This window comes from Canis lupus, chromosome 10, assembly GCF_003254725.2.
Source record: "Canis lupus dingo isolate Sandy chromosome 10, ASM325472v2, whole genome shotgun sequence".
Taxonomy (NCBI): Eukaryota; Metazoa; Chordata; class Mammalia; order Carnivora; family Canidae; genus Canis; species Canis lupus.
This window is the reverse complement of record NC_064252.1, coordinates 64,946,650-64,961,909: the sequence shown is the minus strand read 5'-3', so window position 1 is coordinate 64,961,909 and position 15,260 is coordinate 64,946,650. Positions and strand designations below refer to the sequence as shown.

The following is a 15,260-nucleotide window of genomic DNA, read 5'->3' as shown; positions in this document are numbered from 1 at the left end:
TTATTAGTCAGGTCCATGCGTGTGTGCTTTAGGGGAGTGCCAGCTGATTACTCTGGGCTCAAAAACATCTTTCGAGAACTTCCAGATCTGGGCTTATAAAAATAGTGAGTGGAAACACCACATTTATATCGCTCCTGAGGATTCGCAGAGTTTCATATACATTATCTCACTATGCCTGGAGAGAGGCAAAAGCTTTCCTCTCCTGGGGCGCCTCGGTGGCTCAGTGGTTGAGCCTTCGGCCCAGGGCGCGATCCTGGAGTCCCGGGATCGAGTCCCACATCGGGCTCCCTGCATGGAGCCTGCTTCTCCCCCTGCCTGTGTCTCTGCCTCTCTGTGTGTGTCTCTCATGAATAAATAAAATATTAAAAAGAAATAAAAAGCTTTTGTCTCCTAATTTGAGCTCCTAGGAGCAGGTGACATTCAGGGACCATAGCTGTTAAGGCCTCAAATGGCATCCGCTACGTTTGGAAAATAACAGCGTGTGTCCTGTTCTGGCTGCTAATGTCAGGAGGCCCCAGACATCTGGAGCCGACAGGTCAGATCACGACTAGTTAGCATCGAGGTGGCGTCAAAGGCCTGAGTCGGAAATTAATCACACTAGCTAGTCGGTGGATCACCTGTGGTTATCCCCAGGGCCAATCATGACACTGGATAGGATAGGTCCAGGTTTTACATTTCAGGTGGAGGACGAGAAAGCATTTGTGAAATCTACCAGGAATTATTTTCCAAAAATCCTTCTATGGGATCTGGGGTCTTTTTGCTGTTTCGACAATCTTTGGAGCTCCCTGGGTATTTATCCTTATAAACGACTTCAAACTAAAGGTGTTAGAGAAGAAGGCTGTAGTTGTGTGTGTGTGTGTGTGTGTGTGTGTGTGTGCCTGGAGGGAAGTGGGACGGTGAGAAGCTAAGAAGAGAGCTGGTGTCTGCTGCTCCCTTCCCCCACTGTATTGGGAGGGCGAGTGGCTCAGAGGAAGGAAACAGTGCAGAGCGTGAGGAGTAAGAAGGTTGGGATAAGTAAGGTAGGCCCATCCGTCTCTGTCTAGCTGCACTTGGAGAGCAGGGTGCTTAAAAACCCAGATTTCTAGATCCAGCTAATGAAGAGTGAATCACAATCTCTGAGGGTGGCGCCCAGAAACCTACATTTCAAAAAATCAGGCTGGTAGGTTTGCAAATCACTGGGATAACAAATAACAGAGTGCAAGCAGCACCGTAAAGAGCACTGGACTGGTCAGGGTCCTGTACTTAAGCTCCACCACCAGCTTGCTGCGTGACCTTGTAGAAGTTGCTTTCCCCTCTGGGTCTGTGTCCCCATCAGTAAAATGGGTGGGGGGCCAAATAACTGCTAACATCCCACCCACGTTCCATCCACAAAGACTGTCCTGGACACAAATGTCTGGAGCCACTGAGGGATTCTGTGAGGGTCTCTCTGCAGGTGCAAGGAGGAAAGGCAGTAGGAAAGAGAACAGAGGCGTGAGAGGCAAGAGGGGAGAGTCTCGGGCAGGCGGCCTGTGCCTCAGGTTGGATCCTGGTTCTGGGAAACATAAAATTGGAAGGGTCCTCTTTAAGAAAAAGAATACATAATTAACATAAAAAATTCAGTAGCGGGGGCGCCTGGCTGGCTCAGCTGGTGGAGCGTGCAACGCTTGATCTCAGGGTTGCAGGTTTGAGCCCACCTTAGGTGTGGAGATGAAAAATTAAATCTTTTTTTTTTTTTAAGATTTATTTATTTATGATAGAGAGAGAGAGAGGCAGAGACAATGGAGGAGGGAGAAGCAGGCTCCATGCCGGGAGCCCAATGCGGGACTCGATCCCGGGACTCCAGGATCGCACCCTGGGCCAAAGGCAGGCGCCAAACCACTGAGCCACTCAGGGATCCCCTAAAAATTAAATATTTAAAAGAATTAAGTATAAAAGTGAACATTTATTCAGGGTAATAAAAGAAATCACCACAAACTGCATATTTTATGAACTATAGAATCTAGAAAAATAGCATAATACTTTTATTACTTTTTTCCCTGATACTCTTTTATTTATTTATTTATTTAAATTTTATTTATTTATTTATTTATTTATTTATTTATTTATTTATTTTCTGATACTCCTTTATAATACCATTTTCCTCCCGCTTTGGTCTACATGGGCTTTGGTTACTCTTCACCGGACCGTAATTTTGTGTTATCGCTTTCTCTGGAGAGAATAGAAAGACAGTTCAGTCTTACCTCTGCGTATCTGCAGTTTGTTTTTCTAAGCTGTTGGTAGTTGCGTAAGGTTTCTTTCAGCTTCACAATTCATTGGTAACATTGGTAACATTTTGGGGATGGTACTCAAGTCTGGGAAAGAACTTAATTGAGTTTCTTTCATTTCTGAACTTTAAGAATTGGAAGAATTTGGGGGCGTCTGGGTGGCTCGGTGAGTTAAGCATCTCACTCTTGGTTTCAGCTCTGATTGTGATGTCAGAGTCATGGGATCAAACCCCATGTCTGGCTCTGTGCTCAGCGGGGAGATTCTTTCTTCCTCCCCTCCTTCCTCATCTCCTCCCCTCCCTGAAATGCCCCACCCACTTGCACATGGGCTCCAAATAAAATCTTTTTTAAAAAAATCATTAAAAAAAAGAATTGGAAGAGTTTTTCCATATACTAGCTTGTACATTTTTAATCCTTGGTTTTGTTTTCATTTTCTTCGTGACCTGATGAGTTCTGGAGCTGGGTGTCACAGGTTACGGTCATGGCACAGCGTACCCCTGACCTTCTCATCGGGACCCACTGGCTGACCTGGCGGAGTGGCTGGCTAGCCATCACTGAACTGCAGGTGGAAATGACATGCAAACATTCCCTTAAACCCATCCCAAAAGTACTTCCAACTAAATTCTTCTTTACCAGATCTCCCCAATGCCCAATGCCACTCCAGGGCTGCTGACCCTGGGGGGGCTGCATGACAGAGGAGGAGGGAAAATGGTCATGAACTATTCTGTTAGAAATATGTTATATTTATGTATGTGTATCGTAGAATATATATTACAGGTGAACCCTGTGACTTGTTCATTTTATATAAATAAATATACACACACATACAGTATATATCCGTGATACATATAAGGTGCATATATATTACATATGTACACATACACATTGTATATTATAATATATAATGTATATGTGACTACATCATGTTATACATTGTATGACATAATAAAATATAATATACCCATACCTGTGTACTATGTGTATATACGCACATACACAGACACGCACTGCCAATTTTATAAAAATATATGGCCACATGAATCCATTGCTAGAGCCCCTCAAGAGCCATGAGGAGCCAGCATAAGGAAAGTCCCTGGATCTAAAAGTTTCTCTGACTTTATAATAGATCCACCTCTACGCTGGTGCTAGGACAGGGAGCAGGGTTGATGGGTGGGAGTCACAGGGTTGAGAATCTTCCTTTGAGGGTTCTGAGTAATTTGAAAGACTCAGGCACATACCTCTAGGGTGCAGCGCTGTGAGTATGGTAGTGGTGAGCGCAGCAGGGGGTTCAACTGTGTCCCTTCCCTTACAATGCTACCTGGGAGTCAGGGAGTTTAGAGTCACACCTGTCCAACCAGCTCAGCTGCTAGTCTCCGGTTAGTTATCCTCCCAGCTCTTGCCCCACAAATAGGTGAGGGTTCATTTTCCAGAGAAGTGGGGAGAAAAATTCTAAGATGAATAAGTACCTCAAGAAAGGGCTGAGGGAAAGCGGTACTTCCTTGGCACCCACTTGGAGAGCCCAGGCAGGGTTAGGCTATCAGCAGAAGATCCAGCAGAAAATAAGGCTCACCATGTCGTGTTAGGAGCAGGGCAGGCAGAGGAGTCCAGCAAAGAAGTGAGAAGAGACCTTGCTTGAGATTGGGGGGTGTGGTGGGATCGGGCAGTGAAGGTGCCTGTCTTGGTGATTAACTTCAAGATGCAAGAGATGACTGGAAACTTTCCAGAATCCCTGAATATGTGAATAATCAAGAGTAGGGTCTATACCCAATGGACTGTGGACACAAAGACAGTAAAGGACAATACATTCTTGTGCTGTGATTACTGCACAGTTGGCCAGGTCTGCTCACACTAGCTGAGTGACGTTCTGGAGCACCAAGCCTCCAGAGGGAGACGGTCACAAAGTGAGCCTCATCCAGAGGACACCAGCATCCTAGGCATTCTGGGTCATGAGGACTTGTGAAAACCCTCATAATTAAATGAATATCATGAACTTACTTGCTTTAAAATTCTTAGTTCTGCCCAGAATTTTGCAAGTGACTTCTTTTTGTAACTAGACAAGGAGCATGTGGGGCAGGGAAGTGCACATCAACCAAGGGAGGGCTGAGGAAATGTACTAGAACCCAAATTCTGGAACTCTCCACATGCTCTTTGCTGGAGATTCAACTGGATGTAAGACTGGTGAAGAGATGGACAAAGGATCATCCTTCAGAATTCTCTCTCCCCCTTCTTATTTTCTAAAAATTTCAAATCAAAGAATACAACATATATAGTAGAGTGTTTAGAGCGCATTGTTCTTACGTGTACAGCTCAGTCAATTTTTGCATACATACACATCCATGTACACAGATCAGTATAAAGAACATTTTCAGCATCCCAGGAAGTAACCCTTGCTCCTTCCTCATTAATAATCCCTCCTTCACTTTGGAGGTAACCTCTATTCTGAATTCTATTCACCATTGATTAAGTTTTGTTTTTTTCTGTTCATGAACTTGGAATCATTCAGTATATTTTCTGGGTTGGTTGCCTATTGTGGTATAACAAATTACAATACACCTAGTGGTTTAAAATAGCACATATCTACCACCTCCCATTATCTCTGGATCGAGACTTAAGGCACAGCTCAGCTGGATTATCTGCTCAGGATCTTACAAGGCTGCAATCAAGATGTTGGCTGGGCTGCGTTCTCATCTGATTGCTTGACTGGGGAAAGATCTATTGGCAAGCTCATTCAGGTTGTTGGCAGAGTTCACTTCTTTGTGGTTGTAGGATGGTTGGCCAAAGGTCACTGTCAGCTTTCATTTTTATTTTTCTAAAGATTTTATTTATTTATTTATTTTAGAGAGAGAGTGTAAGCAGGGGAAGGGGTGGAGAGGGAAAAGGAGAGAGAATCTGAAGCAGACTCTGCACTGAGCTCAGAGCCCGATGAAGGGCTTGATTCCACAACTGTGAGATCTTGACCTGAGCCAAAACTAACAGTTAGATGTGCAACTGACTGAGCCACCCAGCACCCCTAATCCCAGCTTTTGGAGAACACCTGTAGTGCCTTGCCACACGGCCCTCTCACGGGCTCTCTCACAATGTGACAACTTACTTCAGGAGAATAAGGAGGAATCTGTCTCTAGTTTGCAGACAGAGTCTTAGATAAAGTAGCAAATCTATTTAAAAAACAAATTAAGTAAGAAATCGTGGGAGTGATGTCTCATTACCATGGCATATATCATAACGTCACCAAGGAAGCAACATCCCATCACCTTTGTCATACTCTATTTGTTGGCAGTAAGTTGCCGTCCTCATCTGCAACCACAAGAAGGGGCTTATATAAGGATGTGACTTGCTGGGGGCCACTGTAGAGTGTGTCTGCCACGTTTTATTTAATGTCTGATTTCTTTGGTTCCTGGTATGTATGAGATTTATCTTTTGTTCCTAATGTGTAGGAGATTTATCCATGTTGACGAGCGTATGCACTGTTCATTTCATGATGTGTGGTATTCCTTTACATAAATAGACCACAGTTGATTTACCTATTCTACTAATGATAGATATTTGGGATGTTTCTACTTTTTGGTTGTTATGAATAATGCTGTTTTAAATATTCTTGTACATGTTTCTAGATGAACATTTGCATTTGTTTCTCTGGAGTATATAATTAAGCACGCTTGGGTTTTTTCCCTGTAACTTAATTCATTCAACACGTATTTGCATTAAGCCGTTCTTGCCACAATTTTAAAAGCCATGACTTGGGACTGAGCTGGAGGATAAAAGAGTTTGACTCTCATTGTGACAATTACACTCACCTCCTCCCCCCTTGCCAAGGGTGGTGGTGATTAGATCCCTATTTTATGAATGTGTTCCTGATGATTCCTCTTCCCCTCCACCTTTTCTTTCAGCAACCAATAAAACATAACATGGCAACCACCCACCCTAAACTTGAGAGACTGCCTTGTGGTTGCTAGCTAATCTGGTTTCAGTGGGATAGAGGTTTCCAATTCTCAGGGACACCGCTTTCTGTGCTTTTCTCAGTACATAGTTTTGGCATGCACCTGTCTGAGAGTCCTGGACAACAGAGGACCTCCATCGAACCCTGTGGAGGTCTCTGGAGGAGGGGGGCTTGAGCCTAAATCTGTAACCTTGGGAGGACAGCTGGAGGAGCATTTCCCCTTACAGTGCAAAAGAAATGGGAAGATTCATTCACGTACGAGATAAGACCAGACAATGAATAAAACTTAGAAATACACAAAAGGGAAAAACACTCCAGCTTTCCCTATTGCTTCGGATTGCTTTTTCCCACTGTCCAGGAAGTGAATAGGTCTTATTAGGAGTTCTTAAATACCAGTAAAGCCCATTTTAAGGCTATCTGGAGCTAAAAAATCAAGCAGTGAGTTATCTGAATTCAAAATCCTGTGTGGAGCAGCTTTTGTGTGGAAGTGTCTGTTGACGACATGACAGCACATGACTGCACAATCATCTGGCTAGAAATTTCAAGTTCCGTTCAATTAATGTTGCTTCATCTCTCACACTCAATCCAAATAATTACAGATTTTATCAGTGCCATCTCATAATCATGCATTTAATTTATCTCCTGTTCTTTGCTTCCATGACTCTGCTCCAAAGTCCTGCATTGCTGCTTCCTGGGTCCAATTTAATGGCTGCCACTCAGTCACCTTCACCATGTGTGGAAAACTATGTTGAGCACCTAATTATGTCATTTATTTCATTTCAATTTTTTTTATTATGTCATTTAATCTCAGAACATTCCTGAGAGGTGGGTCCCTTTCTCTCCAGTCTACCTATAAAGGAGAGGGAGGCTCAGGGAGTTTCGACCTTGCTGGGCCATGCAGCTTATAATAGCAGAGACAAGATTCAAACCAGTTGAGTATGTCAATGCCAAAGTCTGCGCCACTCCAATGTGGCACTCGAATGGCCAGCTGGTCCTGCCCTAGACAATTAAAGGGGCGTGCTCCTCCACTGATGAGATGATTTAGTCGTGGGGAACTGGAAGCACTTTCAACAGGAAATCGCTCCTGCTCTTCCACTATGGCCACAAAGGAAGGTTCAAGAACAACTATTCTACATTAGTCATTTTGGCAGAAGTCTTTGAAATTTAATGAACACGTATCCAACAATGTTATACGACAGCAAATCATTCAGTTCCTTGGGGGGCCATTTTTGCACATAATTTACTCTGGCACAATCACACATGCAGTTAGTGTTTGCAGAGCACCCGTAGTATGCCAGGCACTCTTCCAGGTGCTAGAGAGAAAGCCACAGAAAGGAGACAAAGTCTCTGCCCTCATGAAGCTCACATTCAAGTAGAAGAAACAAAAAACGGGCAGAAAGTAGATGATCTGACAAAGGGACGACGGTCATATGTGAGCACCTTGAAGGACACTGTCACAGAGAATAACCAGGTGGGGGGACATTTAACTGAGAGTAGAAAGGGGACAGGCATGGGACACGCAGCAGGAAGGAACTTTCTGGCAAGCACACCACGTGTACAAAGCCTTTGAGCCGTGTGAAGGCTTGGCTTGCCCTGGGAACGGAGAGAAGTTGGGTGGGATGGCGGCGTGGTGGCTGACGGGGGAGGGACACGAGAGGAGGCTGACGCAGTGGACTGGAGCCAGGCCCTGCAGGCCAAGGGGTCGGGTTTTGTTCTAAGTGGGATAGGAAGGCACTCAAGACTTGGAGGCAGAGGAATAAGATGGTAAGATTTATATTTTTAAACATTCCCTCAGGATCCCGCGTGGAGAGCGAATCGGAGAGGGGCAAAGACGGAAGTGGGGAGAGCAGTTATCAGACATTTGCATCTCCCTTTTCTCTCACATTGGTCCAAGTGTCAGGGGCTGAATTGTTTCCCTACAATTCACATGGGAGGTCCGAGGGCCCAGTACCTCAGGATGGCACTGTATTTGGAGGCAGGGCCTTGAAAGAGGCAGTTCAGGTTAAATGAAGTCATTAGGGTGAGCCCCCACCCAGGACGACGGGTCTCCTTATAGGAAGAGATGAGGACGCAGACACGCACACGGGGAGAGACCGGGTGGAGACACAGGAGGCGATAGAATCAACGTGTCCAGGAGACAGGCCAACCCCCCCCTTCCCCCGACGCATTGGTCTCAGGCTTGTGGCCTCCAGACCTACAGGAGAACACGCTGCGGCGAGGCACTCAGTCCGCGCGGTACCCGGGCCGGCCGCCCTCGCAGACTGACAGACCGTGGGGCCTGGCCCCGGTGGGGACAGTGAAGATGAAGGGATGTCGTGGGCCGGCCCCAGGCGGCTGAGGGAGAGCCGGGGGACTTAAACGGGCAGAGTGAGAAGGAGGCAGGCACCAGGGCAACTCCTGGGTCTCCGACCTCCTGGGTGGAGTTCGTAAGGCGTCTCTAAATTCCCTTTAATGATCTGTGGCATATCCCTGGCTTCCCCGCCACCCCCTTTCCTCCTCTCCGGTGGGGGGTTGGGGACCAAGCTTTTGAGGTACTTCAGAGGGATGGGAGCAAGGGCTGTCCTGGCCTCTCAACCAGCCCGTTTGGCTCGAGCCCCGCTCTGCGGTGCGGCCACCAGCGCACTCAGCCAACTGTTGGTGGATGACCTGGCCCCGGAGAGAGGCCAGCAGCTTCTGCCCGCGTGGACACCTGCTCCTGGCAAGCGGGGGAAGGGGCTGCGGGGGTGGATGGCACTTCTGCACGGCCTCTGTTGTCGTGGCCAGGGCGCCGGCGGCCTCTTGCGGACACCTGTGCCCCATGGCAGGGCCTGACCCCCCACCCCCACTGCCCTCTGTGCCACCCCTCACCCCAGCTGCGGGGCAGGCGGGGGGCCTCCCTGGGAAGGCGTCACCTGCCCGCCCCTCTCTCTGGCTCACTGCTGAATTCCCCTCCCTATGGCCTTGCCTATTGACTTGCAAAAGCATCCTTTGGAAGAAAGGGGAGATTTCTGAATATTAACCGTGTTTTCCTCTTTATAGTTCTGCTAAGAACACTGGAATTCTCCTGGGCAGTGTTCAAATTTCTGACTGGCTGGGGGAGAGGGAATAGAAGAAGAAAAGCACGGCAACTGGTGTATCTAGGTTTATAGGGGTGAAATATAAACACATATGTGTATTGAACGTGGGTATATTCTGAGAAATTTTAGATATTTTCATCAATTTTACTTCAGCGGTATCCATACGTGTCTACAGTACGAATGTGCGTAAATATATAAATATATGTTTAGAGGTGTGTGTGTGAGTGCAGCTCTCAGATCTGATCAGGTCATGCCCTGCTTTAAAAACCTTCCACAGTTCCGTCTTGCTTATTATAGGTCAGGGTCCAAACTCCACTTGGCGTGGCCTCCGTACCTCTGGCCTCTCCGCGCTCCGTCCCCAGCCCGCCTCCGATGGGCCACCTCCCTGCCCCACACTCAGACTCCAGCCCTGGCAACGGGCCTAGGCCTTGCTGTGAACCTTGCTCTTTCCGGCCTCTCAGCCTTTGCACAGGCACTTTGCTGTGATCCTAAGCTCCTGCACCCCTCCCGCTCCCCATCAGGTGCCAGCCTTGGAACCTTCTATTCATTCATGTCCAATGAGCTCACTGTCCCTTCTGCGCTGAGGCCTTTGAGATACTAGCACGGGGTACAGTGCACTGGACCCCGAAAGGGCTCTCGAGGCCACACGTGGTGAAGGAGGGCCCTCGCCGGGGGCCCCAGAGCTCTCAGCCCAGTGATTCCCTCCAGGAGAGCCTTTCTCGGCCGTGTGCCGTGCCTGCCTCCCCCACTACAACCTGCAGGGCAAGACCCTGCCTTTCCAGCATTTTCCGTGGCCTGCACAGGGCCGGGCACATGGTTGCCGCCCAGGGTGTGTTTGCCGAATGAATGAAAGTGTATTTGTAGGTCACTGTTCATGTGACTGATAAGCTGAAGCAGGGACACCGGAAGCAAAACGGTGGCGGCATTGCTCAAGAAACAGGAATCAGAAACAGTGATAGAACCTCCCCACACAGAGGACTGGTTGGCCGTGGAAAACCGAGTTCGATTTGGAGACACATGGACGTTACCACAGCTCTCGAGGAAGGCAACGGTTGCATCTTTTTGGGGCTCCCCCCTCCCCGTCAGCATGACCTGTGGCTATCATGGTGTCACGGCCCCTGTGACAACCAGGGTAGCAGCACCAGGCCGGGAGGCCAAGGCCCCTGCCCCAGCCTGGCGAGGCCCTCCGACTGCCAGCTGCTCCCCAGACATGAGCAGTGACATCTGCGGCTGCTGGGCCCAGGCCCTCCCCGAAGCCTCAGATGGCCCACCTCCTCCCACACATGTGTTGGGGGAGATCCAAAGCCACGTTCCCAACCTCCCACTCCCACTGGCTGTCACTCTCCTGCCCGGGTTTCCGGCCCTGCCGCCTGCCGGGTCTGGGCTTCAGGCCTGGGGAACTCTTTGTGCGTCCGCAGGACTGCAGCAGGGTCGGGGACATCGCCATCCTCTGGCACCCAGCAGCCTCCTAAGGTCTTTCTGTGGTCATATTTCCGACGACTTCCTATTCCTTCCTTTGTAGGAAACTCCTGACGGCCTCGGTCCGTAGGGTCCCTGGGGCCGCAGAACTGTGAAGAGCAGTAGGCCATAGGCCTGGCCGCGACGTTGGGGAGCCAACGAATGGTCGCGCCAATCCAAGCATGAATGGGCACCTTCTGCTCAAAGGCTGATGTATTCAAGCTAAGTGAATGGAGGCTCTAGACCCGCCTTCGGTTGTTTCTGATCAACTGGCTCTCTCCCTGTACTCGTGGTGGCTTAAATCTGGCCCGATCGAGGGCCTGGCTGGATGAGCCATCTAATCCCGGCCTCGGGATTCCTGCCGTAGAGGTCGGAGAAGGTAGTGGGGGGCCGAGGCGGCTGGAAAGCCTTTGGGAGCCTCACCGCCCAGCGAAATTTCCTCTGGCAGCTTCCAGGCCCTGGCCGGGAGCCTGTGCCTGTCTGCCCCACAGAAGGAGGTTGGCTTCGGTTACACCCTGGACTCCAAAGTCAAGAATGGTGAAGGGAGGGGGGGACTGCTCATGGGGCCAGGGGGCAGGGGGTGGAAGGGCAAGGAGCCCAGGCGCCGTGTGGCATCCGGTTTTAAACAGCTCTGCTTAGGAATGGAAGAGAACCTCTCCGGAAAATGGGAGGGCCCTGGCAGGGCTCCCAGGGCAGAGGAACGACACTGCTGCCAACTCATGACGGAAGTAGGTTTGTGGGAAGGGAGGAGGGACGAGGGCACTGAAGGGAGTGGACGCAACCCAGCAGCATTTTTCCTGGTAACAACCCTTGCATGTTTCTTCTGAAAATCAGGAGAGTTTTATCCCTCCAGGCTCTTGTACCCATGGTTGGCCTACCTCCCGTGAGCGTGGTTTTCCCCAAGTGTACGTGTGCTCATGTTTGTTTGTTTGTTTGTTTGTTTGTGCTCGTGTTTAAAGAAAGAATATTATAAGCTGCTCGTGGTCCCCGCCAGGGAACACGCTGGGATAAGAGAATGCAAGAAACTCAGCTTTGCCTCCTTGTGTTTCTGAGGCAGGAACAGGCCTTCTCGGTTCTCTCTTCCAGGCCCGGCCTGGGAAGCTCGCTTTTCCTCTTGGGAAGCTCCTCTGGAGCCCAATACAGCCAGGGGGCCGTGAGGGCCTCCTCGGGGCCAGACAGGATGAAGACTCTCGAGGGTGTGCAGAAATCTGCCCTCGCTGACACTTTCAGCAAGGTGAACTCAGGGGAGGAAGGCTTGGGTGTGTGGGGGAGCCCAGGGGCTTAATGAGGAGGGGGAAACTGCAATCATTTTTAGTTGCAGGAGGATCTAAAAGCAACACGGTTCCTATGAGTCCCAAAGAGTAGAAACAAACCACCAGGCGGCAATAATCCCTTCTCCTTTCCAGAACTGCAACCCACAGCTGTCCTCAATGAGTTGGGGGCATCTCCCAATTGCTTTGACCTCAGCTCTGGTTCACCTGGAGAACTGGTTGGGTAGAGGGAGACAGAAGGAAGAAGTGGATGCTTTCTGCTACTTATTTATTTATTAACAAGACTCCAAACCCAGCATGGGGCCCAACGGGGAAGGTTGTGGGGGGAGGCTTGAACTCACAACCCTGAGATCAAGACCTGAGCTGAGATCAAGAGTTGATGCTTGACTGACTGAGCTACCCAGGCGCTCCTGAAACGGATACTTTCTCAACCCACCCCCTTCACAAGGCTTTCTGAGGTAGTAGAGCACCTGTGCCCCTGTAGGAACTCTCGTGTGTTGCTCACGGGAGGGGGAGTTGATACAACCACTTGGGAAGACTCTTGTAACATTATCTAGGAAAGTCCAAGATGTACATAAACTATAACCCAGCAATTCCATTGGTAGCTACATATCCTAAAGCAGCAGTTCTCAAGCCTTTTGGTCTCGGGACCCCTTTGCACTCTGAAATATCATTGAGGACACCAAATAAGGATATTTATTATATTAGAAATTAATACTAAGAATTTTAAAAATCATTAATTCATTTAAGAGTAACAGTGATAGAACTGTAGCATACCAACATAAATTAATATTTATGAAAAAATATATTTTCGAAAACAAAGCAAATTAGTGGGAAGAGTGATATTGTTCAATGGTCTTACAAATCTGATTTCATAGAAGACGGGCATTCTCAGCTGCGTCTGCATCAGTGTGTTGTGATATCTCTTGTCATGTAGCTGCTGGAAAATTCCATCATTCTCTTGTGTGAGAAGGAGGTTTAAAAAGACAAATAACATCTTATTATTATGAAAATAGTTTTGACTTCGTAGATGCCCCTGAGAGGGTCTCTCAGAGGTTCCCAGAAGTCTCCAGACCACACTTTGAGAACTGCTACTTTAGAAAAATTTCATATATCTATGCCAGCACATGTACAAGCATAATCAGAGATGCATTGTTTTTAACAGTGAAGAAACCCAACTTAACTGTTTATTAATAGTAGAATGGATAAGTTGTGGCGTATCTCAGTATTGATGAATCTCACAAATAACACCTTAAAAAAGCAAAATATGATTTCATATTTATAGAGTTCAAAAACACATACAAATATTTTTTAGGAATATAAATATGTGGTAAAACCTTAAGAAAAGGCAAGGATGGTGGTTGTCCCTGGAATACCATTGCTGAGGACCACACGTAAAGTTTCAAAGATGTTTCTGTTTTAGTTGTGCCGCAGTAATAAGCCAGAGCTGAAATCTTAATGGCTTAAGGACAGAAAAGATTCATTATGGGCCAGCTAAGGAGGCCTCCGTGTCTCCGGTAAGGGTGGCGGCGGGAGGGAACACGACAAATCATGTCCTCCAAGGCCATCCCAAAGTGGCGCTCATTGCTTCTGCTTGCATTCTATTGGCCAGAGCAAGTCACATGGCCATGTGGGGAAGTACAATCCGATCATGTACCCAGGAGGGAAAGTGAGACATTAGGGTCATTTGGGATTGTTCCACTTCTTAAGTAGGGTGGTGGGCTAATTATTATATACTACATATATATTTATAGATAAATTTATGCTTATTATGATATACTGTGTGTATACATCTTATTTAAATAAAGAGATATGTGGATCATTTTAAAGTATAAAATATTGGAGGAAAGAAAAGAGAGAAAGGAATAATAGGCCCATAATTGCATCAAACAAATTCATGTATTTGGATTAAAAAAAAAATGCAGGTGCTGAGAGAGGGGAAGGCGAGGGCTGAGTGGAGCTGAGTGTAGGAGCATTTGCGATTTCTGGAGCAGCGGTCTGTAAACTGGGGTGAGCATATGCCAGGGACCGCGAAGACATTCTAACGGGTTGCACTGCAGGTGACCTTAAAGACATCCATTTCTAGATGCTCACATTGAGGTGTCCTCTTCTGCTAAAGCTGGTGTCCCTGTGATTGCTCCTGTGTTTGGGTGGCTCTCCCCCTTTCTCTTACAGAAGATGTCCTTTCCCCATGTTTTGCAGAAGAAGGGTGCGGCCTGTCTGGTCACCTTGTCATTTGTAAAAATCTTCAACTCCAATCAAAGAGACAATTCAAAGCTTTGGTTAAGGCTGAGTAAGTGAACTACTCTAGTGACTGGACTACAGATCCTTTGGCAAATCAGGCATTATCCCATCATTTTAGCAAAGGTGAAGGAGAAACTAATAAATATTTATTAATATCAGATGATAAATCACTAGCAGTAGTCTTGTCATTATGTGTGAGGTTGGGCACACTCCTCAGAAAGAGTTCACACAATCAAATAATACGACTACCACAAGACATGTCCATTCTGAGCACATTTTCTTGGCATTTGTATTTTTAAAAGTGAGAATTAAGGATAAGAATTGATGTGGAAACTGTGCTCATTCTAAAGAAAGTAATATTCATCCATGGATGCATGAAAAACAAAAAAGCACTAACTGTCTCATTAAGAGAGGCATTTCTTTTTTTTTTTAATTTTTTTTAAATTTTTTTTTTTTTTTTTTTTTTATTTATGATAGTCACAGAGAGAGAGAGAGGCAGAGACATAGGCAGAGGGAGAAGCAGGCTCCATGCACCGGGAGCCCGACGTGGGACTCGATCCCGGGTCTCCAGGATCGCGCCCTGAGCCAAAGGCAGACACCAAACCGCTGCGCCACCCAGGGATCCCAAGAGAGGCATTTCTAATAAAATTTTACCTTTTGGGGTCATAGTATCTTACCCAAATGTGTCAATAAACAGATGATACATTTATGTTATTTTGATGCATTGTGTGTTACTATTAATTGTAATGATGACTAATTCTGGGAGACAACCTTTTCAGGCTGCAGACCAGCATTATTCAATAGAACTTTCTGTAATGATGGAGATGTTTTCTGTTTACTCTGTCCGGTGCGATTCCATGCGCCACACACGGCTATTGAGCACCTGAAGTGTGGCTAGTGGGAATAAAAGCTGAAATTTAAATTTTATTTAATTAAAAAATGTAAATAGCCACCTGTGGCTAGTGGCTACCATATTGGATGGCATAGCATTAGAGCTTTCTGACCCCAGAAAAAGAAATTAAATTTGCATTTATACACATTTTAAGAGAAA

General features: G+C 47.1%; 1 long non-coding RNA gene across 1 annotated transcript; it reads left to right on the top strand.

The window, feature by feature from the left end:
* Positions 1-11,381: 11,381 nt before the first annotated feature.
* Positions 11,382-14,923, top strand: LOC112673582 (uncharacterized). The gene is made up of 4 exons (XR_003144911.3): positions 11,382-11,494; positions 11,781-11,928; positions 14,168-14,258; positions 14,687-14,923. It is a non-coding gene; the product is annotated as an uncharacterized LOC112673582 (long non-coding RNA).
* The last annotated feature ends 337 nt before the right edge of the window (positions 14,924-15,260 follow it).